The sequence below is a fragment of the Falco punctatus genome (assembly GCF_963210335.1).
Source record: "Falco punctatus genome assembly, chromosome: 1".
Taxonomy (NCBI): Eukaryota; Metazoa; Chordata; class Aves; order Falconiformes; family Falconidae; genus Falco; species Falco punctatus.
In genome coordinates, this window is record NC_137580.1 from 55,305,449 (window position 1) to 55,333,179 (window position 27,731).

Genomic DNA, 27,731 nt, shown 5'->3' on the forward strand with positions numbered 1-27,731 from the left:
CTGCAGTCACTGGGCTCCCCTGGTCACAGCGAGGATTTGCAGAGCCTTGCCCAGCAATCAGGAGGTCTTACGCAGGGTATCCCCTCGTAGCTGAGGGCTCCAAAGTCACTGTAAGAGGGTCCAGCCTTTACACTGTTGAATGAACAAGCTCACCTAGTTTCAAATGTGGAAACACCTGGTTTCACTCTGCTCTTAGATCTCACCAAAGCCTGACCAGGGCTCAGGGAGGGACCAAGGGAGTCTCCTTTTTGCAAACAAGGCCATATATCTATTTCTGTAGCCTTGACTACCTGCCTCTAAGCAAGGAAGGATGCACTATATCTTCACTAATGATTGTATTCTGTCTAAGCTACATCTTTCACTAATGATCATGCGTATTTTGCTAATGATTGGATACTAAATATACATGTGTATATATATATATATATAAAACGTTTGGTTGGTCAGTTCATCTAGAGGTCAACTTTGGCTTGGGGCTGGTTGCTCAGGCCTCAGTACTTCAGTCCCTCACTTTTTGTTGGAAGAGTGTTTTCCCTTGCTGTTTGCCTTAGTTTTTGCTACAGGCTCTAATGAGAACAGAGACCATGGTGTGCTAGGAGCTCTCAGTCACTCAGAAATTGGGGATTATACAGGTTGGGTTCATAGTGATACCACCCTATCTTCTAAGCCAGCAATGTCTATCACATTCAATTCAACAGTTAACTGTCAAGACAGTAGAGTCATGTGTGTAATTTTTCTATTTCAGTCAATAAGCACAGCTGCCGAAAGTTCAGTCTTCTGCATTGCTTTAACTTTCTAGATTAGCTGTTTCATTCTAACCACCCAGTCATTCTTTCTTGGCATCACACTCACACTTCCTCCGTCTCCCCTTCCCTGAAGAGACTTATATTTAGATATTAAATTAATGTTAAGTAAGGAATAATTTGAAATGTCTAGGATATTAAATTTTAAACACTGATCTAAGCTATCCCCTCTATGTCAGATATTACCCACATTACTTGAAGCAGTTCTGTGCCGTCTCGCATCATGCACCACCGCAGATTACTGGGTTGAATGCATGGTCATTAAAGACAGGGTGATGGAAGAGAGAATAATGCCCCTCAGTGTTTTTGTTATCTGTCAGCTCCCTGGCCAACATGCCACAGGAACTGCACTCCACTCTGCAGAAAGACACAGACTAATATGAGGCTGTGGTCAACCTTGTGTTACGACCCGTGGTATTCCAGCTACTTCTTTTTTCAATATCCACAATCAGTGTGCAACTTTAGGCCTAATATTGTTTGTTTGCATGTACTTATTTTCCTCATAGATATTATGAAATCCACACCTGTGGACATGATTTTTGGAGGCAAGATCAAATATGAAACAAAGCTTCCCATAACAGGTAATGCTGGAGGCTGACAAGAGGGACAGAATCTAGCAAGCCTTTTATTACTGCAAGGGCTAGAAAAACTTGTGTTATAGCAATGTCATCACCAGTCACCATACTACACTGTGTTTCATTTCTCAGGTATTGGTTTTCCTTCTTAGAGTGTTGCTGCACCATTTCATGTAAATACAGGTGTGTTTCTCCAGAGCAGCTGCTGTTAAAACCTCACCTTGTTTTACCACGCTCCCTGTTTAACAACAAGGTGAGAGTAAAGTAAAGATTTAGGGTACCCTTATGTTTCTCCTCCTGTTATTTCCTCGGGAGGAGAATTTATAATTGCAGCGCTGTGGCTGTGGGTGTGTTGTAGGGAGAGGGTTTGATCCAGGTGCGGAAAATCACTCCCATTAACCTGACCCTGATGTAAAGTGTAGCTCTTCATGCAACTTGGCAGGAACACCTAAGCAAAAGAGGTGGCACGCCTTCCTGAAGTTAGACTAATTATTTATTTTAGCTTTTTAGGATAGCTATTTTTCATTTGTGTTTGGCAGCACAAAGCTACAGCTAGGTTTTACCAGAGGAAAACAGAGCCCTGAGTAGCCAGTGCGAAGGAATTGTACCAGTCAATACATGTCACTGTGAAGGAATATGCCACCTTACTAAGGTAACGTGCAATAATATCCACTGCTCCAGTCTTTATTTCAAGGTTAATTTTCTAGTTTCAGACTAAAGGTCATCCAAGGCTGTCAAACAATGATCTTAGACCTTTAAATACAGCTGTATCCTCAGGGTGCTGTGCTGTTTAGTTTGTAAGTTAGAATTCCACTTTTGCCTCAGTTTATTTCTGTACCTCTACTCTAATCACACTGAGACAACCTGTGCTTGCAGAGGTCCACAAAAAGACCAAGATCTAGGAATTTTTGTAGCTGCAGCGTGTAAACTCCTTTAAATGCCTAAAGAAATTTATCAGTGACAGAAGGCTGACTACTTTAAATCATCATGCTTTTTCTTGTTTCCTGTTACACTAGGTCAAAAGAAGGAATCAAAAATTACTGCAGGATGTAAACACTTCCATGACATTCTAAAGAGTTAGCACAGGTCTACATTTGCTGTATACTCTGGAAAGCTGATCTTGGTCAAACATTCTGTTAGCCTGCAGCACATGAAACAACTGCATCACTATAAATTAAGTTTGCTTCTCAACAATTCAGGTTTTGCAATTTCTAGCTATAGTTGTTTAAAGTACAGGCTGTCCAGGCCAGGCTCCTTTTGCTATGCTGGTGGTCAGGAACACGCACTGTGAGATTTTTAGAGAAAGTTTACATCTTCACTTTCAGTTACTCCTGTCTTTTAAGAAGATAGTCACAAACTTTTATTCTGATCCAGACTTTCAGAAAAAACTCTACATGTGACTGGGAGCAGTTTACTTTCAAAATGTTATGAGGAGCAGAACTTTTCCTCAGAGTGCATCCTAAAGAAGTGGGCTTCACCCTCAGGCAGAAGCATCCTGGCACAGCTCAGAAGCAAAAGGCCACACTGGGGGTTGTGAACTTCCCGATGGACAAAATACAAGAGTACTGTGATGTATTTGGTAAAAGTGTTGTACCCAAACAGTGGCAAGGATGAGGTCATTAAATTGTGATGTTACTCAAGTGTCAGTACAACATGCAGCCAGAGCCTTTATATGATGTGCACTGCTTTGGAGATGGGATAAATGCTGAAGGAGATTTTATTTCTTTTCTAAATGTTTTTTATATATATGTACCAAAAACAGAGGGGGAGAAGAAGACAAAATGCTGTGATTCATTATATTATTCATTTTCGGTAGCTGCGCAGAAAAAATCTGGTCACTAATTTTCAAAGAAAATCTATGGTATAGGCCCTGTATTAATATGGATATAGCTAATTCAGTACTGACAAAGATTATTCAATGAATTACATTGAAACTTTGCATTTTCAGGGTGTGGGCCATATTCAAAGAAACTGTACAATCTCTTCTATTTCCAGCCTCAAGTGAATGAATGGTTTTCCTCCTATTTGCAATTGAGAACATCCTCTTGATAACCGCAAGATATAATTAGGTGTCATAACATTAGAAAAGAATGCATGTGTTTTTTTGATTTTTTTTTTTTGAGAAAAAAGATCTACTTTGTGTACTTCCATACACACATGCTTATTTAATTTTCTTCTCTCTTTTCCTGTGCTCTATCCCCTTATGCTTAACAGCTAAAAGAAAGAGGAATGAGTACCTCACCAACCAGCTCTCTGCAGCTTCCTGTGGTAAGGAACTTCACAAAGAAAACAGTCTTTTGACTTTACCTGTCGATCAGTGCACTGACTGTAATTAGGAAAAGTTTAATGACTGTTTTTGAAAGATTAACATAGTTTTGATTTAAGTTATTAATCACATTCTGCTCAGTTAAATGTCAGTGGGTTTGTTTGGACACTAACCATATTCGTCATTCACGTGGCTAATTCAAATGAGACCTGTATGTGTTGCATTACATGATAAACCCCTTCTCTGCTTCTGCTAAGCATGCAGTAACACACTTCAGAGCAGCACCTTGCTCCTGCTTCAGAGAGGACTGTCTTTCCCCGCAGGTTTTTAACATCTGGAAAATGCTCGTACACGTCATGGAAAGAAAGAAACATTACACCGCTTTCTACAAAAAATGCCTTTCCCAATTCAGTTCCCCATTCCTTTCTGAGATGTTTTCAGGTCAGATGTTGCTATGTAAAAGTGGAATCTCTCTCTTACCCATGGCTCAAGCAAATGAGCTCTTTGCAGGGAATCTGCTGGAAATCTCAGCGGAGGAAGAAATCTTCCTATAAAACTAAAAAAACAGCTGCAGTCCGAGAATAGCAATGAGCTCTGGGAAGCCCTTTCTTAGTTTCCAGAATTGCTTGCCTTCCTGTGCTAGTTTACAGCAAGACCTGTGTATGCCATGTGCTGTCTTGCACCCAAGAGATGCTATCTGTGTAGTTAAAGAGAGCCCTTTCGTGAGCAGGGACAGAGATGGCTAAACTTCAGCCCCAAGTAATAAAGTAAGGCAGAAGTTTTTAAAATAGCTATGTTCCATCCGTTAACTATCCATCATAAGGAAAGATCCGCAGAATCCTAACAGCAGCTTATCATGGCTCTGTGGTTTCTGATAGGAAAACAAATACATCACGTAAAGGGAATAAAGTGCTTTTCTCTGGTTATCATTCCACTCCAGGCTTTTGTGTCGCAGATTGTCTGGCAGACTCTCACAATTGTTTCCTCCTGCAGCTTCTGGAAAAGATCTCTTCTCTTCACTAAAGAAAAATATGCCCACAGCAGAGATGGGTTTTATTTGTGGTATTCTTTTGTATTTTTCCACTTCACCATTAACTGATTTTTAGCTCTCAGTCGTTTTCATGTGCATGAACATAATTTCTGCCAGGATTTGTACAGTGCTCCAGGTAATTGTTGATATGCTTGAAATATGTGTCCTATTAATGTATACATATTGTTGATGACTTTGATAAACACACCAGACCTGAGTCATCCCACGGACTGCACTGAGCACATGACGGTGCACTTCAATAGTGCGAATCTGGCTGCACATGAGGAGCTGAAGGAGCGCATACAGCAGGTCCCACAGAGCTGGCTCTGATGCAAAGGTGCATACACAGCTGAAACTAATACTCTCTAAATGGACTTTTCTGTTCGATTTCTTAGAATTCGTCTGAAATCTATCATGAAATATCATGAAATCTACTATTTGTGGTTTGTTATGGAAGAAAAACATCCCAGACAACTGATTTTGATTTTGAATCTGGTTAGCTATCTAATGAAAGGGAACAGCAGACATTTAGATATGAGCAAGCCAGCTAGTCCATGCTCAGAGAGTGCTTTTCCCCCTCTCCCAGTCCTCCTCCTTGGTAGCTAAAGCAGTGGCAGCACCTTATCCCGAGGCTGCTTTCCTAGCACAGTGCTGCGGGGGGACCAGCTGGCTCCTTCCCCTTGCCCAGCTACTGTGCCACCTCAGAGACACACTGAGTCCCCACCTGCACAAAGCCTGAGGGTTGGATGCTGGCCTGTGAATTGCCGGAAATTTGACTATGATTCAAATGGACACCACTAACAATAAGCCTTTTTTTTTTTTTTTTTTTTTTTTTTTCCTAGCCAATGTGACTGCAAAACACATTTCCTTGAGAGCTCGGGAAGAGCATACTGAGCCAGACGCCTGATGAGGTGGTTAGTCTCTGCCTGGCATCCTTTATTTGATGAAAGCCATCACACGTGGAAGGTAGCATTGCTAGCTGTTTACCTCGCAGCACCTCAAATACCTCAGAATGAATGGGCTCAGAAATGAGCATTCCCTGCCTCTCCATCGCTTCCAACCTCACCACAGAACATGTTTATTTTTTCAGTTACTTTCTTCGGTGATTTCAGTTGCTTCTGGTGTATGCAGCAGTATGTCTGTGCTTGTGATTCATTACATTGCTTATGGGCATTTAGAGCCTGGAAGTCTTCTGTAAAACATGATTTATTAATACATCCTCCATGTGAGATGGGGAGGAAGAGAGGGCTCTAGCACTTTGCTACCCTGCACTAATCAAGTCTGAAGATACGAAATAAAAAAAATCTATCCAAAGAAATCTGTTCTCTATTGAAAGAGCTTAAAATGGAAGTTTAAAATTAAGAGGAATGGTAAATTATAACACATATGTTTAACAGTAAGGTTATCAACTGTTTGGTTTGAAATCATAGGTGCAAAACCAATTCACCTCTTACTTTTGAGAGAGCGAGAGCTGGAGGGACTGAGAACTGCCAAGCTCTTCCCCTCAGCCCTTCTGCCCATTCTAGACCATCAGACTCTCTGCTTCAAGCATGCAAGCAGAAGTTAGCAGCTAAATGCTGTGAGAAATTAAATGGAGCAGTCCCACATGAGATGTGGTAGGAAATACAGTCAGTGTTTAATCTAATTTTCATGTAACTGACTTTGTAACTCACCTGTATGTTTTTTCCTACATATTTTCTAGATTTAACCACTCCAAGAACTGAGGAATCCAATGTTGCCATAGAAAAATCAAACATGGCAGGATCAATCAACAATATTGAACGTTTTAGATCCGATACACAAATCTCTTGACTCTGTCGGTGGGTGAGATAACTTGTCACTTTGTTCGCAGAGCAGCCCATATGATGAGAACAAGATGAGCTTCTGCTAGCAGTGGAAGGGTGGGGAATCTGGTGATCTCTGGCTTCATCTGGATCTGAAACATGAGTGTTGTATGGTGCAAGCCCAGGGCTGTGCTCTTCCTTTTTGCCCTCTCCCCCCCTCAAGTGCAGACCCTGTCCATCTCATCCCAATACTCTCCTTCTCTGCTTTGATACACCAGTTTCTCTCAAAATGGTTAGAATCAGCCTCTTTTTCTAGCTGGGAGGAGTCTTTCTGAAACCAAAACAGAAATCTGAACCTTGCTTTATTCAAGCACCGCTAGTTGCTGCAGCTTTCGGCATCCAGGTATTCTTTTCCATAGCCACACAGATCCAGCCACTTGATCAGCTGCAGCACCTCACAAGGACTGGGAAAACAATGGCAAGAATATTCCTGTTTAGTTAATTGAAATGTTTCAGTAATGTGGAAAAAGCAGTGCATTCCCCTCCTCCATTGGCTCTGCTCTCTGACACAGTATTTTTTTTCCTGCAGTGCTTCCAATAAAACTCAACCTGAGGCAGAGAACCTGCACTGAAAATTTTAGTCCAAGTAGTTAGGCAGAGATGCAAACAACCAAAATAGGATCTTTCAACGGAAAATGTTAGGTGACTGACAGTAGGTGGTATTACCAGCTGTCTACAGCCACGTACATCCACCCTCCCTGTGTATTCTGTGCTCACTGGGGCAAGCTCGGAGGAAAGGAAGATAAACAAGGGGGTTTGAGTCTTTCTTCGTAAGTTGCCTACAGCTGTTCAGATGTTTTCCATTTTATCAGCATCCGTGGCAGGCTGTAGCATAATGAATGCATAAGTATTATTAAACCATTAGCCAGGTGACATTTTTGGATTTTATATTCCCCTCTAGTAAATGTGTAACACTCATATGCTAGTAAGTGATTAAGTATTCTGCTGAGTCTCAGACCATAAGTAATTATATGCCATTTTAAAGACAGCCAAAGGAGCAATGTAAAATGCTTAACTGAAAAAGGGAGAAAGTAAAGAATGACAGGCAATTCTCAAGGAAACAAGAAAAACTCATACTCATGATGTCACAGTTTAACCCCGGCCATCTTATAGTTAGAAGATACTGATGTTGCATAATGCACTTGAAATTACAGCTGCATCAATACCTGATAGGAAAAAATAATTATCATTTTAGCTCTAATAAAAAAGAAAACGCTGATGCTTTTATGGAATTTTTTTTTCATGTCTTATACAAGCCTTTCAGAGGTTATTCACATAAATAACTCCTTGTCATGGCCAAGCCTTAAGTAAAAGCGGCCTTCTTTGCAGACCAAGTGGCAAATAGCCCCTTCCACCTTCCAAACAAATACATCCTACCAGCTCAGCCTTTCTCCCTTGTTAGAGGGGAGCTTTATTCCAGAACACCCTTTTCCCTTCCCTAAAGTACTCACAGTTAGGAAAATTATACTTGTCTGCTGACTTGAGACTGAAGCAGAACTGCCATCTTGCCCCTCACTAGCCATTTGAGTCCTTGTCTCATTAGACTAAGTAGACTAAGCGTACTACTACTACTAGTAATAGTAGGATGACTAAGTAGTGCATTGCTCCAAGAGTGAGTGCTTTTTACCCTTCGCTGTTTGACAGTGGTGGAGAGAGATGGAAGCCATCTCTCATTACAAAATCCTCATGGAATTAAAAACAATATCAATAACAACAACAACAATAAGAAATATTGCTGGGCTTATTTTCTGTCACCTCCTCTGCAGACTCATCTCTGTTCATCAGTGGGTTGCATGTTCATAAGAGCATCCTGCAAAATGATTGGGGCTATCTAGAGGTGATCTGGGAGTGCAGCATCCTTTTCTAGTGACGTAAGGCTGGCTGTCTCAAAACCAGCTCTCAAAGAGGCCAGGTGGTACCAGAAGCCTCAGGAACTTACCAGTTTCATGCAACAGCTGGACTGATGCCGGAGTCTTAAAGGGAGAATAAGAGCAAGGCTTCCCTGCCTGGTGGAGGCTGTGGGACATGGTGCTTTGCAGCTGTATCTCCTCACCTTTTCTGGGATGCCTGGCCTCTGATGGCTTTACTCTGCATGCCCGTACAGAGGGGGTGAAAGGTCCCAAACCACTTTCAGCTAACACAGAACAGGCTTAGTTGAAAGAGTCAGATAAACTTCAGGGAGGAAATTTTTTAACCTTGACGTTAGAAGGTTGCTGTGTAATTGATCTGTACAATAGGATGAGTCCTGAGAACATTTCAATATGGAGACAATATTTAGCTGGAAATCTGATGTTATTGTTTTACCACTGCTTGTTGGAGGAAGATTGGCATTTGCCTTGCTGTTCTCGCTGCATGTGTCCATTCCCACCTATGAACTGCTTAAAGTAATTGTTCAAGCCACAGCAACCCAGACTCCTGGAAACTAACTCTTGATGGATGATGTGATTTGAATGATTGATTCCTGTATCTCCTTCTAGAATACAGGCACCTTAGCTGTTCCTCCTTCAGGTGTTTTACAACCAACATTAACAATAAAAAGAAAGAAAACAAAGGCCTTGAAAACTATTCACATTTTTCCTATTGCTATGTTTGTTCATTTTTCATGCACTGGAACATGCTATTATGCTTTATTGTGAAACTCTAGTAAAGCTTATTTCATAAAGAAGATCTTTAAGTAACTTCTGTAACCTCCTTTGAATTGTTGCAGCAGTGCTAAGTCTAGACTATGAAGTACAAGTTACAGTACAGGCTTTACAGTACAATTTTAACTTGAGCTATTTTGCATACCAGCCTCTGTGGTCACAATTACAAAGGCTTCTCTGCCTGCCTGAGAGGGCTTGGGTGGCTTATTTGAAGGTACCAGAAAAACAGTTACAAATGACATCTCCAGGCAGATGCTGGAGGTACAAGGTACAAGAAAGAGAACTGAAAGACTCACTATATTCAGTGAAGACAATGCTACGGGTATCTCCTTAGATGCAGACATCCCTCTGGAGATCCCGTTACATTCTGATAATCTCACTTCTGCGGTCTGCCATGCAGACTTCTTTTATGCTGTGCTGGGGGGATCTCTTAATCAGTTTCCCAAGACTCTCTGCCTCTTCTTGATATCTATACCTAGACCAGCTGTGGAAGCAAAACATCTTTTTCCTCAGAGTATTAAGTAGGCATTACATCCAGTCACATACTCCATGAACAGTCTTATATTTTGGAAAAGCTGAAAATTAATTAATCTGTGCCTTTTTCATGCTGTAAGCATTGAGTTTGTTGAAGTCCTACAGAAAACATAGTTTTGACAAATACTTACCATGTGAGGCAGCTCTGACTGTATCTAGTGCCATCCCATAAGATGGTCAAGCCCAGGCCTACTGGGTGATGGTGTGAAGGTGTTGGTAGTGGGTGGGCTGCAGGGTGGCCTCTGTGGAGAGACTGGGGGCTGCCCTGTCCTGGACACAGCCGGTTCCAGCCAACAGCCCCACCGCAGAACACAGCTGAGCCCACCATCCAAGCTGGCGGTGCCTTGTTGAAAACATGTTTAAGAAACAGCTTATTTTCTGTCAGGTCAGAAAAATACAAACCAAATGATGGGGTGTCATTTTCCCCTGTAGAATAATCAGAAGAGACACATGACAACCTCTGTTAACCCCCAGCCCCTTCCATGAGAGTTTAGGGATATAGCTTGAGGATCTTCCTTGGGTGCCCAAGCTGGACTGCTGGCTGGATGCTCTGCTGAATCCTGCTCACTCATCTGCCCAGGAGGAGTTTCCAAACTCACGCTCAGCATTCCTGGGAACCTGAGGGCTGAGGGACCAGCTGGAGAGGTCACTGCAGCCCCACTTCCCCCTGAGTCAGCTAGGTTCTCCCAGGACTTCTGTCATTTAGCTTTCACTGTAAATGGCAGAGAGTAAGGGAAGGTTCAGGATCAGACCAAGTGGTCCTGACAAATAGCTCTTGCAGCTGCTGTCAATCCAGTTCTCTCTCAGGGCTCAAACTAGAAACTACTGCTGCAGCCTGACTGCTGAGAAGACTTTTCCCCACTTCTGGCTCTAGATTCATCTAATCTGCTACTAGTGCCAGTTCTGCTGAGTCAGCTCCCTTCTCTGCTGGACCAATGTCTGTATCTCCTGACCTCGCAACTGCTGCATTATCAGTGTATCAAATTCAGCAGTACCTCTGAGCACACAGCAGAGAGTGGGGTCAAAACCAGAGGCAATACCTTTGTATTGCATATCTAGAGGTCTTTTGCAAAGCTGTATAAATAAGAAAAAAACCCAAACAAACCACACACCACTGCTTCCTGGACTTCATGCAGAAACTGCCATGCAACCCATCCATCTACTGTCAGCTGATGCAGGTGCAAGCTAGCTGCTGGGTTTTTTTTTGCTTAAACAGTGAGTATGCTTGCTGGAGTGGTGTTTACTGATCATATCAGCTATCACCGAAGTATTTTTTCACAGACACTCTGGCCTCTTGGGATCCATACAGGAGCATGCAGCAAGGAGATTACATTTCTTTTTCTGCCATGGAAAACTTGAGGTCTCCAAAACCTAGTCTCCCACAAGGCTCAGTCTGCTCACAGAGGAGACGCCTTGCTGACCTGCCTCTAGCACTCCCGCTTCTGTCTGTCATGGGAGTAAACCGTCTTGGAAACTAGATACCTGCAGTCCTACTTGGGAGTGGACTCTCTGTGGGTTTTTAGGTACTAGGAAGAAGCCACGACTCTGTGTGTCTATCATCTGGGGTAACATGGGTGCTGGGACCATGGTTCTGGTCTAACACTTAAGTTCATATTTGGGGTGGAACTGCCAAATGCTGGCCAATTCTGAGGTAGGGTGGGAAAATGAGGGTTATAGTGCTATGGAGGTTTAAGTGTGGCCAGGAGATCTGCTAGGGAGGACTCTGTCCAGGACAGTATTCATCACCATCAGGCTGAAATTTTAGAGAAGTTTAATGGAAATTAAACATACAGTAAAGGTTTTAAAGACTCATTTGATATAAGTTTCTTCTTAAATTTCTCTCTTTCTATTTAGTAAGGACAAGACCAGGCTATTAAAACCACTGAATAATTTCTAATAATACTTGGTGGCTAATTTTAACATATTAAAAATCTGTGGTGCTACTGAAGCAGAAAACTTTGAACACTAACCATTTTTCTTTGTCAAAATATTGTAATTTCACTGTCTTTGATTTAAATGTAGTTCCTTATATCTCAGCTACACATAAGAAGTGAGTCATGAATTTAAATGGCACAGATTAAAGCCTAACAAAAAATATTCATTATTTTCACAGGAAATACTGATCTTGTTTGTCCTTTATGTTGTAGATATATGTAATACAACATGTCTGTTACTGTCAACAGGGTATGTTCACATGAAAGGGAAGAGATTCCAGTAAAAATACTGGAAAAATTCTTGTTGAATGCCCACATACCTGCAGAGCATATACTCTTTTAAAAATATCTGTTATTGCAGCTCCCATGTTTTTTGTTCTCATTTCTACAAGGGATACACTTTGCATTCTTTGATCAGTACAAATAGCCTGGCCATTTCTGAAAGATGCATTGAAGTAAAACATATTAGGTACATGGTAGGTGGGAGCACAGATGCAAACAAAAGATTTTTTTTCTAAGTGGGAAAATGGTAAAGTTGCAAAGCCTAACTCTAAACCTAAATACCTGAAATGACATACTTGTCTGGATACACATAGTTCCTACAAACCTTCCTCTTCCATCTCTGTACTGTGAGGGGCTCTTTCTACAGACCTTCCACTGGGCAAATTCATCAAGGGCTCTGCCACCTGGGTACCCCTGTGCTCTATGGTTTTGTACAGTAATGGCAGTAGTTTACAATGTATGTAAATATATGTATATTCCTGCTGTATATATGTAAAGGAGTGTGTGTGTATATCTGTCTATCTATATGTATGTTCCAGAATCCTGCCTTGTGAAGATTTCAGGAATACATTGCCAGGATACTGTCTACGGGGAAGAGAGATTGGAGAGTGTTGCAGGGATCCTTCCCAGCAATCTCACGTTTGCATTTTCTCTTACATGGTGCGGCATGTCTCCTCCTAAGAGCGAGTCTCCAGGCCCTGCCTGTACCCTGGGGACACCAAGGGGCAATAGGTCAGGTTTTGGTTACACTAGGCTACTAAGTAGATCTAGCAACACAGAAAGAAGTTACTCGCATAAGCATTCCTGTACTTACTTTTAAAAAATGCTTATAATGTTGCAGAAATGCTTATGTATAATTCATTCTCCATCTTCTTTCTTCAGGTCTTCTTTTGCATTTGATGGCATAGTGCTTGTAGATATAAGACTTTATGTCGAGCTCTGGCCCATTTCTTCTTCATTTCATATAGTGAATCATAAGCCTTGTTTCTCTAAATAAACGGGGATTATCTCAGTTGGTTTTCTGGGACTTGTCACCCTGTGTGCAAATTGTCATCATGGTTTTGTCACCAACCTGCTGTTATCTTATGATCTCTATACTGTAAAATATTTTTTTTACACAAGTTCCGTGCTGTTCCCAGAAGAGTCATGTTAGCACATGTGAGTGAGCTTTTGGGGGTTTAAGTTGACTCTCATGATCTGTTTTAGCTTCAGTGTTGGCTTTTCTTTTTCATGGTTTGTTTGGTGTTTTTTCTCTTTACTTTTTTCTTCTATTCCTTTGTATGGACCTTTTTCCCTTAATTTGCTTTATTTCCACTCATAATTTTTGTAGTCTTAGTTGATCCTCTTCTCTTTCCTGGACTCATTTCACCTTTGACCAGTCCTTTCTGTTGGGCATTTCCTCTCTCATTGGCCTGAGGTGCTATCTGCTAACACGGGAGTCTAAGGAAATAAAGAATGATTACCATATAATGACATAGTTAAAGCTGTTTGGAAAAAGCCACAGTGATGAGGAAAGAAGAGATAAGTATCTGAATACATGGCAAGGCAGAGAAGTTTCACTGCTTCTGAAACAACCAAAACAGTGTTGTAACAGGAGATGAAATCACCTGGAAAATGGCTGTAATTCTCACTCTAAGGCAATCTACTAGGTAAAGATATCAAGTTGAGCAACTACAAAACACATGAGAGAAACCTGCGGCGTTTTTCACTTCAAGACACAGAACACATTCTTGTAGAATATCCAACTGTTTGTTTTTTGATTTTTAAATTATCATTTCCTTTCCTGCTGCTCTTTTATGGCTTGTGTCTCCCATGCAATGGATACGCTTGTACAGTTATCTCCCACCACTTTTGTAGAAAGTGAAGAAGGGAAAGTGGTAATAGAAAAATTAGCCTTGAGATCCAATAGAAGGTGATATCAGATGACCCCATGGTGAGCTGCAAGGAGACAGTCAGGAAGCCACTGAACCAAAGTAGTTAGCAAGGTGCTCTAAAAAGCTGGCAATACAGACAGTAGGGCTAGAGACATGCATAACACTTATTTGGCCTGAAGCAAGGCTGATATTTTATCATGGTAACATTTAATTTCCTTAATAAAAAGAGTGGGAGAGCTGTAGCTTTCAGTGAGACAGATAATTCAGTGAAGGAAAAGCAGCTGACTTATAACGCTGGGAGATACCCTGTGGAATGAATGTGAGGTGATACCTGGAACTGGGAGGAGATCTAGAGGAGTGGGTCACTTAGTTAACACATCAGCTTAACATTTGTTTAACAGACAGCAGAAGAACTGATGAAGTGGTGAAAGGTTATAGATGGCAACAGCACATCTGGTGTTACTCACTGCTCCAGGACACTTACCTTAGTGAGAAAATTGGCTGAGGTTCTTTCCAGGGTAGCCACCATGTTCATATGGTCTTATTTTCATGTACTGCATGAGACTCATGCTTCTGGCTTGGATTTGATAGCCGGAAAGACGGGATTTTGAGACCCAGGAGGCAACTGAAGACCCAATGATAGGCTTTTCTCTTGTTCAGGTAGGACCTCAGCCTTGGTTTAGCTGGTGTCTGTCACACCAGAAAGGCACGAAGGGCAAAGTGACCAACTATATGCAAACCTTGTTTGTGCCTCTTTGCCAAAGTGTGATATGGACACAACTGAGGCATCTCCAGTGAAGAGGCAACTGGGGTGGGTGGAGGAGCATCACTGAGCCTGGGAAACTGGCAGGAAGTTGCATGATCCTAGCAAAGGGCAATATACATACAGTCTATGGCCAGTTCCGCTGCCTTAATAGGTCATTGTCTCTAAATGACTTGATCTTTAATATGGCACTATCCCTTCAGCTTCTCATAGGATGCTGAACACAGTGCTCAAGTGAAAAATAAGCAATAAAGTGATTGATAAAGAAAACAAAGCCAGCCAAAGCACTATTAAACTTTCATGGACTGATACAAAAAAAGATGAAATTTATGTATTAGCTGCAAGAGGATGTTATTATTACAGTATTTTAATGTGTCCCACACTAAACTTAAGAACTTACATTAACCCATAGAAAGCAAGTTCTTGTAGGTCAAGGCCTGGAGGAAGAGCAGCAGCGAAGACAGCAAGTCAGATGACTAGGAGATTGTTTACTTGGAGGAAAATCCTATAGAACCCTCTTCATAGTGCTCACTGGGGGAAGCAGTGGCTAGAGCACTGTTGGGTGATTGTTGTGAGAAGCCATCATTTATCTAAATCCGGGACTTCGAATCACTCTTGATTAATATCATAAAAGACTGTCGTTAATTTGGTGGCAGGCAGAAGCTTTGTATAGCCAGCTTTACATCAAGGGCTTGAAAGGAAGATCATTACCACAAATGTTTTTTTAATTCAGTACATCCTCCAAACAGTAACAGCAGAACAAGATCAAATAATTTTGCTCTTGATCATATAAGTACTCCAGGTGGAGAGGTGTCTTTCCTTTTGAGCTTCTTTGTGGAACAGCCACTTTGTGACAGCTGCTTTAAAATGTCTTGTAGCTGAGCAGGCACACAACACTTACCTCTTCACCTTGTTGATAATACTGTTTTCCCTTATGTAGGGAGGCATATGCAGTGATTTCAGTCTCCCAGGTTTCACTACAAGGATGAAAGCAGGTGAGACACTTCAGGGATCACAACTTTGAAACCAAAGAGTTCAGTTTCTGTTCAAGGTTGCAATGCAAGTATTTTTTGTAAATACATTTCTGTTTACATGCTTTGCAAACCTAGAATTATATACCAAGAAATGGTATAGCAATCACTGGTTCCACGTGGACATGACCAAGTGACCTTGGTACAAAACTTTAGTTTTTTCAAATCACTGTTATTGTGCTTACATTTTTATAGTAGCTAAGTCAACAACCCTAAGCTGGTTGGAAAGGAAAAACATCAGCTGGGAGATGTACAGAATGTCTTCATGCTGTCATTGCCAGGTGCTCCAGGCTGCTGTTGTTTCTTATGTCCTCATCTTATTCTAAATAGAAGCCAAATTTATCAGTTTTGAAGAACTCAAAGGGTCTTACTTAGAACTCTACTTTGATTTTGGAAAAAAATAATTGCTTTTGTCACTTTCCTGGAAACAGTCTGAGATTGCCTGCTGCCCTGCTAGGCGGCTTAGGGTATTACCTTATTGCCAAGTGTCAGTTTTGTAACAAAATTTTATCTGGGGGTATGCAAGAAATAGATTTAAGTTAGGCATATACAGAAATCGTGTTATGTATTTGAGAAGCATGCATCTGCATCATGTTAAAAGTGTCATAAATAGATATCTGCAATTTCTGTGAACTATTTTAATGGCGATTAAATGTTACAAGGCACTTCATACTGTCAGGCAGAAGTATTCATATACACTCCATATATTTGGTCTTTATAATGTGTTGTCGGTTTGGGGTTTTCTTTTGTTGCTTTTTTTTCTTCATAAATAAGAAAAATGTTAATGTAGTAAGAGAATAACTCAGATTGCTTTACAATAATTGTATTCCAAAACATTTTGCATTTTTAGATAACATAATTAATGGAGAGTAAATAGCACAATTTCTTCATATCATAGAAAACTTCCATGTTTTATTATTTTTTTAACTCATCAGAAAGCAGATTGAAATATGCATCAAAGATATGCAAAGATGGGACCATGTTTGTACCAGTTTCAGGTTTCATGTGCAATTTCGCACTTGGGTGTAATTTTATGCTCAGGTGATTGATTACCTGCCAAGATCTTTACTTAGACACTTTTAGTTGCATTTAACACCGACTTGCACAAAATCTCAGTTAAGGATTGGATGGTTTGTGCAAACTTTTGTATAACTATAGTTTAAAACTAGGTGTATTAGTCATAACAGTAAGGAAATACAGTGAAATAAATTCTTAATCCCTAAAATAATATTTTTCAATTTCTTTTGAGAATTTTGGGAATTGCAAAAGTAAAGAGCATCCCTAGGCCTCCATTATTGGTTATTGCTTGAGCCTGAATATCAGGTTAGAAGGACTTTTAGTCCTCTGACTTCATATAGCCCTTTAAATGTTTTTAAAAAAGCAGTTTCAAAAAAAAGGATTTTTCTCTTTTATGAACTACTAAATCAATTTCACTTTGCAAGGAAGTAGCCACTCTTTCAATCTAGAAATACTTGGGAGGTATAATAGTGCTCCAGTATAAGGAATACTGGGTTATAAACTTCTGTTGTAAAACACCAGGTTTCATTTTATAGAGTGTCTTTTGCTTTTATACAATAAAGATAATGGAGTCTGTATTCTCAGTTCATCTGAAATACATTTATTTGCAAACTTACGTGTTTGAGAGGTATTATTACCCTGTAAATCTGATTGCAAAAGGAATGAAACATTTTCTCATGTGGGTTACTATGGACTTTCTTTCTGCTGATTGCAACAATCCTGAAACACTCTTCTAATCTCGGGAGGAGTAAAAAGATTAAAGTAAAGCAATTATGCATCATGTGCTTGAAAACTTGGTTAAATAAAAGTAGGATTGATTTTTTTCTTTTCTGTTACAGTGTTGATGTATTTTCTGTACTAGGATTTGCAATAGACTACTGCAGTTTTAATTAAATGTGACTGGTTTGAAATGTGCAAGTGGTAAATGGAAATTACAAATTGTTGTTTGCTTGAGGATGGGGTTTAGCGTTTGTAACTCAGAAACGTGTTTTTAATCTGAAAGTAACAGTTAGATTGGCCATTTCAATATATAGAATATGATTTAAATCCAGAAAAGATACTCAGTCATTTGTGCACTCACAGAGCTGACAAATATTGAAGGACACATAGTAAAAAATTCTGGTAAACGTTGCAACCCTATAGTCTATAAAGGTATTGCTCATAAACCCAGAGCTGGCCTCTGTGTACCAGTTTCCATTCTGCAGTCTGCCAGCCCTGCCACAACATTAGTGTTCTCAGAGAAGATTTACATGAGAAATGGTTACATGATTCACAAACCCCACAGAAGCAGGGGTCCCTCTTACAAAATAAAACAAGTGGGAGACTTTGTGCCATGTCTGACTTGCTGCTTAGCATTACGGCAGATCCCATCTTCGTTAGCTCATTCATTAAAAACCTTATTTTTGTAACAGCAGATATCTTGAAGTTTTAATTAATTTGTCTGCTAGACCTTCCTCTGTGTCTCTCTCAGCAGTAAGAGTTGTACCCTTGTGTGGGTCAACTCAGCACATCCTCTGGAAGCCTAGTGTACTTTGAAATACGTTTGGGATTTTTGTGTTCCTTTTTACGCCATTTATAAAACACCTAATGAAAGAAAGGCCATTTACGGACTGCTGGGTAGACTGCAGCTCACTTGGCTTTCATCAGTAGGGGACACTTCTTTCCATAGCCAGGTGACAAGAGTATGACCTGACTGAAATGCAGTAGGGCACATGCAGCCTCTTCAGATCTGTCATACTGATATTATTCTGCTTTCTCTGAGGAAGACATTTAAAAAACTATCATGGAATCTCTCAAGGGAAAAATGATACATTTTAGCCAGTAAACTGATGTCAAGAGAACTAAACTAGGACTAATCTGGCTTTTAATGAAAATGATGGAATTCAATATTCATTGAATACTGAATGTAATCTTCAATACACTGTAATATTCATCGAATCAGTGAGATGCTTTCTATTGACTGCTGTGGATTTGGCTCAGAGCTTTGTTATCTCTTTCTGCTGGATCATTCCACTTGGCCTCAAAACAGGCAAAACTGGTTTTATCAAGTAAATCAGAGAAAAAAAAATAAACCCCTGCTTTATCCATTTTCCCTGGACTTGCTTTCTGCTTCTTGGGAAATAGATTGCTTTTCAGTTAAGAAAATGTTATTGAGGAACACATGGACTTTCATACTTCTATTCATATTACTAAAAACATGTCACTTGCTAATTTCTTTTGTCAAGATGAAGGAAAATAAGAGAGTTCCACCTTGAGCTATGCACAGGTATTGCACATAACTGATAGCCTCAGTGCTGTGTGAGTACATTTGAAAATTAAAATACTATCTCCAAGTTTGTATTGGTGTATAACCAGAGATGGAAATATATATACTTACTGAAAGGGATGGACAGAAAGGTACAAAGTGTTTATTGCAATTTTATGCCAGAGAAGTGTGCTGTACAGTTTATAATTTCTTCCAACTGCTACATAAATCTTTTTCTGTTTACTTCAATGGCAACTTCCAGCCTTGATTCTACAAAGACAGATGCAAAAATAATTTGCTTTCTTGCAGCCGGTGGGACTCTCCGTAATGACCAACAGTATGCTTGTACTTACAGACCTGAGCAAGCAGGCACTCGCATGCTATCAAGATTTTTATTTTCTGCTCCAGATAAAAAGATATATTTCTGACAATGCATACAATTCACAGTTGTGAACATCCCCCGCTGCCCCAGCCCCCAGTAACTATGGTGTGTTTGGTGTTTCCTATGGCAGTGGCTATTACAGTGCTATGAAAGTACAAAATAGGCATATATCCCATTGGGGGAACATTGTCATAAAATCGGAGACTTTTATTTACAGGTTTGCTTTCTTTCTTTTTTTTTTATTTATTTTTATTTTACTTGTGTTTCCATAATTTAAGTTCTGCTTTGTTGGTAAGCATCTATTAAAATTTCTGTATTTTTAATTATTGTTATCATCAAAACCTGAAAACTCATTGAAAATAGGAAACTTGTTGAGGCAATAATTCTCTTACAGTTGTATTACCACCTTCATATTTTTTTTCCTTCATGGGCATTTATTTTACATGCTTTTTTCATCACTGACTTGGCAGTTCAAATTCTTTTGAATCATCCTTAATGTTGTTGATGCATTTTTAAAAATTATTTATTCCATTTGCTGCTATTGGCTTTTGTAATTGTGATTTTTCTCTAAAAAGTATATTATATAGTCTGACTTATACTTTCTCCATTTGATTCACATTGGATGTAACAGTGAAAGCCTGTTTTTATTGTCTCATATCCCAAGGACATTAAGACCTGGATCCTTAATTATATTCTAAACATCTGAGCTACTGCAAAAGTTGCTGTGTCTCATGGCTTTGAGTCTCAGGATACTGGGAGAATCTCATTAAAACTTTTCTTCATGGAGTTAGTTTATTACTCTTTTTCTGGGGGGAAAAAAAAAAAAAGAAAATGTCGTCTATAAAAACACCAGAATTCACAAGTCAAAGACAAAAACTTCAACAACATTTAAACTAATACATTTTAAGCCAGCCTGTCTAAAGGCTCAGCATTTATCAAAGAGACGGTGGCCCAGCCACTGCTTCTGCATGCATTGTCTCCTTGCTTATAATGTTGCTGGAATTCTCTGTGTGCTCTGGTTCCCTCTCCTGTGCAGAGTGTCAGTACTTGGATCTAAGGACAGCTTTGTCCAGTTGACATAGTTGGGAGATATATATATATATATGTATATTTCAAGGCTTTGAGTTAATATGAATCCTATGTCAATATATAGTTTCTTGTATTATGGTTCTATATGTAATAACAACCTTATTTATTACATTGGTTTTGCCATTTGTTTTCAAATATGCATAATTTTTTGCAGATTTTACTAGCAGAACCTGAAAATTCAGGCATACCTGATCCCAGAATTAGACGTAATGTGCCACCTCATAAAATTCAAAAGTTTTGAATTATATGTAGTAGGTGTGATGACTGTCCACAGAACACGGAGGCTTCCAAAATAACCTTTCTGTGTCTATTATCTTTAGCTCAGCATTTTCTAGAAAACTTTTCCTCATCACTTTTCTTAATAGAGAAAGCCAGCAATCTTCTGTCTATAGCTCATCTTTCTTCTTCTTTTCCTTATTCTTCCTACTGTTGTACTTACTGATTCATTCCTACTTTTCAAATAATGCTGCAGTAAGAATGAGTCATTGGCCAAAGACAACTACTACCTAATATTGCAAGAGTAAATAAGGAAAACAAAGGCAGAGAAGAAATTTTCCAATTTATTTCCTAGCAGTGACACAAATCTTTAATAATGTTTTCATTGATTACACTCTTTTCCTCAGCATTTATGCTAACAGAAAAATTATTACAGTCTGTAATATACAGGATTCAAGCACTGATGAATGATTTACTGTGTCTATCAGCTACTTAATTAGAATTAATTATTCATAGACTTCTCTGATGAAAGGCCTCATTATTACAATAATCGCATAATGCAGGTTGTCACTGTTTTCTGAAATACCTTACCTAATGGGGTTATGGAAATTGCTTGTGATTGTAGCTTAACAAAAACAAAGATTAGAAAGAAGCCCTGAAACGTGCTCTGAGAGAACTCTCTCATTGCTCTACATCAAGGCAACCCAGCAGATTGCACAGTGTGGTGCCTGGCCCAGAGCAACCCCTCCACAGGAGCACGGGGTGAGGACCGGCTGTTGTGCAAGCAGGCTGTGAGAGATGCAGCATGTTCCTGGGGAGGCTGTGGCAGGACCTCAGCAAACACGATGCAGGACTGAAATCTGGGAAGGATGGGAGCAGGTGAGTGGCAGTTCTGCCTGCAGGCAGACCTCTGCAGACTGCTGGGGTGCTGGGCTGAAACCTTTCAAGAATCTAGTGCTTCTCTAGAGAATGTCAGCTGTTGCTAACTGGTGTTAACTAATGCTAACAGGTGTTAACCTGTGGGAGGCAGGAGGAGAGCAAGGGTAGCAGGTTCTCTGAGGGAGCTGGAGAGCCAAGGCGGTCTTTGGAGCGTGAGTCCTCAGGATGAAAGCCGTGAAAATTCCTGGCACCACACACTTTCCTTGCAGATCCAGATGTCTTTGTTAGAACACCTCTGCCTGAATCATCCCTGAACATTTTACCTTTTTGAGGTGCTCCTAAGAGTTTGCAGTTAACTTTAAAGAGCACGCACTTACATTAGGGTTGAGTCCTTTCTGTTGCAGATGAGAAGAAATGGCAGAAACACGGTAGGGCAAAATTAAATTTGCTTGAAAGTAATATTTTCTCTATCTTGTGCTGCCTTTGTCTTCATCAACTACACTGTAGCATGGCAGCAGCCCCTGAGGAGAGGTCAGTGACTAGCAAGTGAAATGCATGGCACAGAGAAAACCAAGTTGTAACAGCTACATGGCTGCATACAGCATAGGAATTCCAGGGCCATTAGTTTTAATTAGGTAATTTATTAAAAATATATTGTTACCTAACATATTCAAGCCTTTACTCTCTGATGACTGGGAGGACTCTGCATTAGCAAAGGCTGTATAAACAAGGCTTGAGGGCTTTAACTTTGGCAATGTGCTTAAACACAAACCGGAGAGAAAACGAGCTGTTTGCAGCTAGAAATGAAACTATTGATATGTCATTGCTTTTCTGCCCATGGTGTAAGTTGTAGTTCTTTATATTTACACTGTGACCGGCAAAAAGCTTTTTCAGAATTCCTGTTTTGCATTTTTACATAGCATTTCCCAGTGGCGCTAGCTATGCCATCTGATGTGTCAAAGGAGAAAGAAGCAAACAGGATTAATTTGTTAGTCAGTGTTCTACCTAAACCAGAAAGAGAGAGAGAATGAGAGCAGCCTGGGAATGTGGCGTCTTCTTACAAAAGTGAACTGCCATGAGACATAATGCCTAACTCCTTATTTTTTCTTGATGGTCTTCAGGCAGCAGCATCTGTGGTGGGAGATTCCCTAACAAAATTGGATCTGAACTTTTAGATATTCAAGATCTACTTCTAAGCTGCCTGGAAAGATGTCTGAGCCAGGGCAAGCAGCACCTATTCATCTTTTCTTGGAAATGAGGCTAAGTTTACTTAACTGATGCTGTGAATTACATAGAATCATGGAGGAAGAGTTCATCCTGTCTAAGCAGTAAATGATCTGAACTGCTTTCTGTATTGTGATTGATGATGGCTGTAAAGTCCAGCTGCTGAAGTATCTCACTTAGCTTATTAGGGGTGATATCCATCGAGTTGTTCAGGCTGGATTTCATATGGAACAAACGTTAGTTTTGGGCACATACCCATAAATGTCTAGTAAGGACAAAGTGCCAGCTGACTGCTCTGGTGATTGCTAGATCTCTGGCTGTAGGCCTAGTGCTATTGAGGTTGTGAAGGTAAGAGTTTCCTCTCACATGAAAATGAAGAAGTTGTAGAAATGTGGGGAAGGAGGAAGAAAAGGAGGGAGTTGGGAAAGCAGGGGAAAGGAAGGTAAATGAAGCAACCCCCTCCTGCAAAGAACTTGAGATACTTTGTGCAGTTAGTATTGTTTGTCTGACAAAGCACTGAAACAATTCTGAACTTTCTGTGAAGTTAGTATAAAATAGCAGTGCTTAGAATAGCACACCATTATTAATTCTGAAACTGTTTCAAAGTCCTCCTTTTCCTCCCACTCCACACATTACATAGAGACAGTCACTGCTATTTTTATGCTTAACTCCCAGTATATCTGAAAATGAACAATTAAATATGCTCATATAATGGAATCAGGAAAAAATACATACATTGTTGAATTCTGCTTCAGTTACACAAGTCTACAGCATGTATGGGGAAGCCTCTTCCTCAGCTCTGGGCTGAAACTGGTGCAATTAAAGGTAACAGTAGCCCTACAGCTTTTTCAGTATTTGAAAGTACAGAAATAATTTTAACAGATTTGAATTGACTTGCTTGCATGAAATTATTGCACTATCACCTGCTTTTCACAGAAGCAGATGTAAAGCTATGGATTTTTGTCTGAGCCTGCCGAATAATTGTGGTCATCTTGTAAATGATGAAAAGTTGTTTTTACCTGAGAGTTCTTACCGCGATGTTGCTGCTCGTCCTGCTGACACAGAGCTAGTGGGAGTGAGACATCGCTGCCCTCGGAAAATACCCCAGTTCGTTCTGGTCGGGGCAGGTGTAAGTGATAGTGCAGCCACTTCGGTGTGTTTTGTTTGCTGGGATGCTTTCCCTCGTGTGGCAGGCTGCAAGTATTGCATCGGCACGGAGAAGGAGAGGCTTGGAAAGTTTGTTCAAAAGACCTTTGTCACTGCTGTGGCAAAATTCAACATAGGTGGATGTCACCACGTATGTCTAAAGGAACGGTCGGCTGCCAGAGGAAGGGAAGAAACTGCTCAGTCACTTTCCTGTTTCTTTCCATGAGTTCTAACGGGGATGAGTTTAGCAGAATTAGGCCTCGTGGGTTTTTGTTTTTCCCCAGGTATTTGGGAATGGTCATCTGGGACAGCACAAATAAATACTGAGCCAAAACAGCTCTTGGCTTCCTACAGGAAAAAGTGTTCACGCTTATGCCTGTGACTCAAATTAATTTCACTTACCGTATGAGTCAAATATGAATCATGATGGATAAAAGCATAATTCCTGATTGTCTTGTGATTATTTGCTTTTTCTGAAAGCCCTGTTTGTTTGGTTTATTTGTTTTGAAAGCCCTGTAAGTTTGGCTATTTTTTTTTTTTGTGTGGTATATATCAGTACATTTTTAGCTGTCATGACAGTTTTGAACCACAAATATTTTTCTTTACTGTATATGATAGTATCTTCAATATCTTTATTCTACAGCTGTTCATAACTCACTATCTGTACTACCATAAAAGCATGCTAAGTCTGTTGTGAGGGATCAAGGTGCAGTTTAGGCCTGAGCTGGCATGGGACTGGGCAGAGTAATAATAAGGTTATAGAATATTTCAGTCACTACTTTGAATACAAGTGTATTTACTCGCATTGGATTTCATAATGTGCATTCCTTCTAAGGGAGCTGGGGAAACAATGCAGTCATATCTGCGTTAGGAAAAAGAGGTGGGTCAAAACTAACACGGCCTGAGGGGAGGATAAGAGAAGTATAAACGCGACGTTTTGTGCCCATGTTTTACAAAATGAATATGGTTGTTGATAAACAAGAGAATTGTCTTGACATTCTTAATGCATGACAATGGCACTCTTCTTTAACTCTCACTAAATAATGTTCTGTTGGGTAAATTTCACCTCTTTGCATACAAATTTCAGAATTTGGTTTGCCATTATTGAAGAATCTGGGTTTTGGTGGAACTATTTTGCTGACAAATATCTGATTTTAAAATATGTCTGGCTAATTAAGTTCAGGCTCAATGAAAACACAAATTTTTTTTTTACAAATTTACAACTTTTGTACAGTTCCGGGACTGGATGATCACACTGCTGCTTTTCCACAGTGTGACAATGTAATGGCGTTAATCACAGACTGGGAATGTGGTGACTGTATATTTTTATGAAATCATAGGTCCATCTTCACCGACTGGGGCCATGTCATCATTTGTTTTAACATCCTCTATGTATCACAGGCCATTATATTTCTTCTGTCTGCTCCTGGACTGGAGTCCAGTCCCTTGGGTGTTCCTGAAAGGTATCCGACTTGATTTTAGGACATTAATTGCATTTGGCTTCAGTTTCTCATGTTCCATGGTATCTGAATGGTGTTGGACACAAACTCAGCAGAGTTTTGTCATGTCTAAACAATGTGATGCTGTGCCTGGTTAGAGATCCCTGGGCTAGTTCTGAGCGAGGTGGCAGGTGTTCATGGTGTAGGGCAGCCTTATGCTGAAGTACGAGCACAAATTCTGGCAGCAATCAAGGAGGTGATGACACAGGGGGAAAACAACCCTTGCCTCTCAGCTGGGTGGTTTGCACTGTGCTGCTGTGGCTGTACGGCTTTCCACCATTAGCTTGACAAACACTAGCTAGTATCTTGGCCAGCGCTGCCCCGTGTCCACATTTTTCTGCTCTAATGTATTTTTTCCAATCTTGGATAATTTCTTTCACTCTTGCCTGCAGGGCATGCAAGCATGCACCTGAACCTTGTTACCATACTCTAACACTGGGCTTATCAACTATCCGTTAGCTTGTGTTCTTTTTCCAACAATGTAGATGAATTTCTGAATCTAGTATTACTCAGAGATATTCAGATTCAATTCTTTTCTGATTCATTTGTTTTGGCTGTATAGTTCATACTAATTGTTTCTAGATGTAAAAAGCTACATTTTGGTGAGTTGACTAGATTTTGAGTTTTGGCTTCACCTCTTCCCTCCCGTTTGTTAGCCGTTTCCTAATCTTTTGAAAATGTGCTTTATTGAAACAGTGTAATACTGATTTGTAGTCATATTTTGCCATGTTGCAGTACATGAAAAACCTTACAGCTGTGTGCTTTACATCTGCTTAGTTATTTTAAATCAACAAAACTTATGCTCTTAAAGAATGCAATTAGATTGTTTGACAAAACTGATCTATTTCACATAAAGCCGTGTTGACTGACATTAATTAGATTCCTGCAATTCTTAATCAATTAAATCATGTACTAGCTTCTCCTTGATTTTATCGAGGACTAATGTCAAGCAAAATTACACTCTTCTTGAATCCTTTTCTTTTTCTGTTTTACAAACACTTCTTACCAAGAACCTCATAATAGACAGTGCATTTGTGTACAGCAGCTGGGCAGTTGAGAATGCATTAATTAGAATACTACAGCAGTGGCACTTATTATTTATTATGCCATCACCAGAGAACACAATTAAGTTATTGTAGAGTTGCTATGGTTTCCAAAGGAGGTACAGTGCAAACTAATTACCTCAAGGTGCCAGATGGTGCTGAATAATTCCTGAGCAAATGCCCCATCACCTCTGCCTCTCCTACATTTGTATAGTAAACAAAACGTTGATAAAATGGAGGCTGAGGATACAGTGATTTCCCTTTATAGATCTCCACAGTTTTTTGTTTGCCCTAAGCATATTTACGTTCTTCAGACTTTATTGTTTATTTTTCTCCCATCTGTGCAAAAATCCTAATGAATGAACTGCAAACAAACATGTAAGAAAACTCTGCTGCTGGACATCCTAAAGCACAAATGCTTGATCTACAGTATACCAGCAATTTTTGTATTGCCTGTCATAGCTACCCCCAGGACATGTTGGATAGAAAGATGCCTGATCTCGTTTACAGGGTAAACTAATTTATAAGAGACACTTTGAGCACTGTCTACATCCAAAATTTCCCTTTAGCCTCAAAATTCACCACTTTGCGGATCATGGGGACATCCTACAGTGCAGCAATGTAGATGAACATCTATTTGGATTTTAGACTTGACCTATAGGATGCTCCACATAGCAGTGTATATGCAGTTATTGGGATTTAAAAGAACTGCAAAGCTTAAAGACAGTGAAGTTTGAGGCCACTCAGTCTTAGAGACAAAGCTTTCTTGTAGATCTGTGCTTGATCTCATGGCTGCTTTCCCTTTCTTCTCTTTCAGTGGTCAATAGGTTAGTTGAGTGTCTGCAAAAATCTTCCATTATACAGCCCAAGATGTAAATAGATGAACTCCAGGTCTGCACATGTAGTAAGTACAAAACTATAACTTTACTGTCAGGGGATACAACAAAATATGAAGCCACAAAGGAAAGTCTTTGGGATAGCGTGTCACAGAGATATATGCTGTAGTCCAAAAATTCTGGCTGTCCTGAGTGTCAGTCCACAGCCAGATAACCTGCAGTATCAGGGCAATATGACGACTAGGTCAGGCTTTGGGCAAGGGCATTTGTGCCCTACTTCTGCTACCAGTATCGTAGGATTGCCAACACGCTGCCCTGAGAAACAGCCTTTTGATTTAGAATATTCTCCGTTCAGAGTTTAACTTCAGATTTGCAGTGTGGTTGGTCTAGGAAAACACCCATGAAAATCCATAACAGCAAATGTTTCGCTTCCAAATTCAGAGCTCACCTATACAAAGATTTCCTAGGCTTTTCCAGGTATTGGGAGTTATCTAATCAATACTCAGTTCTGCAGAACTTCACAGGGCTTACTTGTCTCTGAGCTGGTCCATGCTGGCAGGGTGCCAGGTTTCTTATC

At 40.1% G+C, this 27,731-nt stretch overlaps 1 protein-coding gene across 2 annotated transcripts in view; it reads left to right on the top strand.

The window, feature by feature from the left end:
- The window catches only part of GRXCR1 (glutaredoxin and cysteine rich domain containing 1), a 90,141-nt gene continuing 62,410 nt past the window's right edge, over window positions 1-27,731 (top strand). For both annotated transcript variants that reach the window (XM_080404422.1, XM_080404421.1), the window contains exon 1: window positions 1-27,731. This exon is cut by the window's right edge and continues 16,525 nt beyond it. The gene's annotated coding sequence lies outside the window, so the exon portion shown is untranslated.